Here is a 4,088-nt window from a genome sequence, read left to right as displayed (position 1 = left end):
GAAAGACTCGGTACAAACTGGGGACAGACCGAGGACAGACTGAGGACAGACTGGGGACAGACTGAGGACAGACTGAGAAAAGACTGGGGAAAGACCGAGGACAGACTGGGGACAGACTGAGGACAGACCGAGGACAGACTGAGGACAGACCAAGGACAGACTGGGGACAGACTGAGGACAGACTGAGGACAGACCGAGGACAGACTGGGGAAAGACCGAGGACAGACTGAGGACAGACCGAGGACAGACTGAGGACAGACTGAGGACAGACTGGGGACAGACCGAGGACAGACTGAGGAAAGACCAAGGACAGACCGAGGACAGACCGAGGACAGACTGAGGACAGACCGAGGACAGACCGGGGACAGACCGAGGACAGACCGAGGACAGACTGAGGACAGACTGAGGACAGACCGAGGACAGACCGAGGACAGACTGAGGACAGACTGGGGACAGACTGGGGACAGACTGAGGACAGACGGACAGAGTTGAACTCTTGTAGTTTCTTGTATCTTTAGTTCAGCCTCCACTCTGTGTGTCATTTAACTCGAACTCGCTGTAAGATATTAAATATTAAGTCTCCCAGACTACTTTTTTAACTTCATAAGAGATATTTGTAATTATTAAATCGCTATACTTTTTTATTGTTTGGAACTTTTAAAAATTCTTTGGAAAATAAACATTGAGTAAAGAGGCAATGATTTTCTGCAGGCACCATAATTAGAAAACATTACAAGATGGAATAATGTTTCACATGTTGCTTATCAAAGGTCTCACAGCTTATCAATGCAAAACACATTATGCTGAATACATTTTTCTTCAATACAACATGTATGAAAGGTGGAGAAGGTAAAGCCTGCAGTTCATATAATATAGTCAATTTTTTAAATTACATTGTTGGATATTACAGAACAGAACAAGCCGACCTGGTTCACCAGAATCAGAAGAATTTTATTGTCATTGTCAGAAAGACAATGACATTGTAGTTCCAGTACAACCATCCATTACCCAACAACATGAGGGGGGATAAGTGATGGACTCATAACTTTTACCAACTTAATGAACCTCGGCATGCTAAGCTAAAATATGCTACACTGAGCCATCCCATGTCATACAGGTTGGTCTCAACTGAAAATAATAGCAATATAAACCATCTCAGAAAAATATACTTACCAAGCTTGGTGAACAACTCAGACAGTACATTGTCCTGAAATGACTCGGCTTCTGTCATGAAAAGGTTCTGATGAAGCTGAGGATGGACGCGGTCAGACCCAGGATGACCGCGTCTATCACTAAAGTAACAAAAACCAGGAGGTACGAGTCCAGACTGGTCGACACCGGGCCACGAAACAGACAGACCAGGGCGGGGAGCAGGGGACGCAGGGAGACGGGAGACACTGGAGACAAAATAAACTGGACAACACACAAAAGTCAAATCACCACAGCTTCGCTGGGAACCTGTGATTCTGGAGTCAGTGAATTTACTCCTGTAGCTGCTGTGAGAGTTCAGAGTTAAGAAGTCAAGGGTTGTTGATTCTATTTTAACATCTCTAGATTTGATACGGAAACACTTTGTTTTAACACTGGATTTTAACGACTAATATTATACAACCCAGAGTTACATAAACAGAAAGTGACTCTATTAGAGTAAAATTAACTCTGCTTTTTCACTAAATCTACTAACACCAGAATATTTGGCCCTGGGGAATGTGCTGTGTTAGAGCAGTTTTTCCAGCCCGGTCCTCCAGACTCGCCTCCCAGCTTTCTTCTCCTGATTCAGCCGATGGACGTTCAGCAGCCTGCAGCTGAAAGGACCGGACTGGGCGGGAAACTGCAGAACAGAAAAATATTCGTGTGAAAAAGAATAAATATATTGTCTTTAAAATATGATTGCTTTTTATTTTGATAGTCCACTTCCATTTATCAGCAAGCTAATTTGCCAATAACTGCTAAATATTTAGTAAAAAAGCTAAATGTTTTGCTCCAAATGAAAGACTGAATTTGTTAACTAGATATTTAGGACGCTTGCTAAATATTTAGCTCGGGCCTAACTTACCAACTAAATATTTATCTTCAAGCTAAATTTATAACCTAAATATTTAGCTTCTGAATTAAATATTTTCTTGAAACCGTGGCATTAATAAATGTATGAAAAATGTGTTGAAGATATGAGTCCAGTTCATTGTTTTGTGTGTAACTTTCCAAACAGCTATAGCATTAGCCGCCGGGTTTCTGTTCGCCCCCTGCTGGTGGAATGAATGCTGCAATTCAGTCTGCTCTGTTTCCTTGGGAATGTTTGAACTAGTGAGAATAATAATAAACTGATTGATAGGATCAAATGAAATATGTGGATAATTGAAATGAAATTATTTTTATAATTGTTTCTGTGTGTTGTAAATTTGTGATATAGAAATAAACTGAACAGGATTGGATTTCTGTCCTGAAGAAGCTGTTCAAATGTGAGTGAGGGTCCGCTCATCCTGAGGGTCCGCTCACTATGAGGGTCCGCTTGAATGATCTGGAGCAGATAGAGGACAGAGGCTGACAGGGGCGGGGGGTAAATACCGATGCAGTGTAGCATACAGAGACTGGGGGCCGCTGGAGCAGAGACCGACTCTGAGGAGGGGTAGCAGTGCCAATTCCTCCTCCTCACAGTGAGTAAGCTCTGATGCAGGGCAGAGAGGGTGCGAACCAGAACCACGTCCTGCTTTGACCCCATGGAGGACTGATGAAGGAGGACCTGAGTGGGGGCAGGTGGGGTGAAGGGTTGAAGAGGTAAAAGACGGAGACATCACTCCTATCTGCTGCTGTGGGCAGAGAAAACAGGATAACATGGATCTGTGGAGCCCTGCGATGAAACTGCATCCTGTTCTCGGGGGGTGCTGGAGGTGGGTGTCCTGGGTGCAGAGCCTTGCATCATCCCTGCTTGACCAGTGTTGGGTGGGATATGAGCAGATTCAGGAGACCAACCAGGAACAGACAGAAGATACAACAGATCCAGACTGAGTCAGTGTCCTTTCCTCTGCTGCTTGGAACCAACTGATTCACTTGGTGGATGAACTGTGAGAAATCTGATGTCAAAGAAGTTCTAACCGACGTTCTTTGCAGTTTTCTGTGAGCAGAAGTGTCCGATCTGGATCCCTGGTGAATACATCTAAAGACTCAGGTGAAAATGAAACGTTTCGTTTCTGCTTTTGCTCTAAAACTTGTCAAATGTCTGTTCACGAGCCTGTAGAGATTGTCCTCACTGAGGCAGCACAAACCTCAGGAAACTGACCCTCACTTTCTCCCAGTTCCTCCCAGCTTCAACTTCATGATGACATCATGGTGATGATGCTCAGAATCTGCTGACTCATCAGAAAGCTTCTACTAAAGTTTCTTAAGGAACTTCATCGATGTCCGTCTGCTGACAAAGGAACAATGGCCGCCGCAGAGCGGAGCTTCAGAGGGGAAGCTGTGCTGAGGTTGCGAGGTCACCTCAGGGGTTGGGGGCGTTGATTTCATTATCTGAACTCCAGATAAACTCTCATGACAATAGGAAGTCACCAGTTTAACTTCTTCACCTTTTAGGGCACATTTAATCTCTAGGGGAGACATTGTTGTGGTGTTAGCAGCTAAACATGATTAAACTGATCAAAATTAAAATGACTAGACTTTTAAGTGAAGAGATTTTAGGGAAAAATGTTTATTTCATAAGAAACTTTACAATCTTCAGAAAGCAGAATGAGAGGACGACCAGTTTCACTATCAATCAAATAGTTATTCCTGTGATTCTTAAGCTATATCACATGAAAATTTATGAACTTTGTTGTATTATTGGATGGATTAATAATTTGTGACAACAGAGTGTGTAAAAATTAATAAAGTCAGAAAGTTTCATAAAGAGGTTTGCATGATGTGGCCGATGATTCTGACTCCAGTGAGAACATTAAAAATTTATTTTTTATTAGTCAAGTTTGTCAGCAAAGGAGATTCAGCAAAAAGGAAGTTAATGATGGAAACATTTCAGTGAAGCAGAAAACAGGAGCTGTAGAACTAGATGATGTAGAACTGGGTGGTGTAGAACTGGGTGGTGTAGAACTGGGTGG

The sequence above is a fragment of the Poecilia latipinna genome, unplaced genomic scaffold (genome assembly GCF_001443285.1).
Source record: "Poecilia latipinna isolate Pla-1442-1.1 unplaced genomic scaffold, P_latipinna-1.0 Scaffold626, whole genome shotgun sequence".
Classification (NCBI taxonomy): domain Eukaryota; kingdom Metazoa; phylum Chordata; class Actinopteri; order Cyprinodontiformes; family Poeciliidae; genus Poecilia; species Poecilia latipinna.
Note: the sequence above shows the minus strand (reverse complement) of the source record.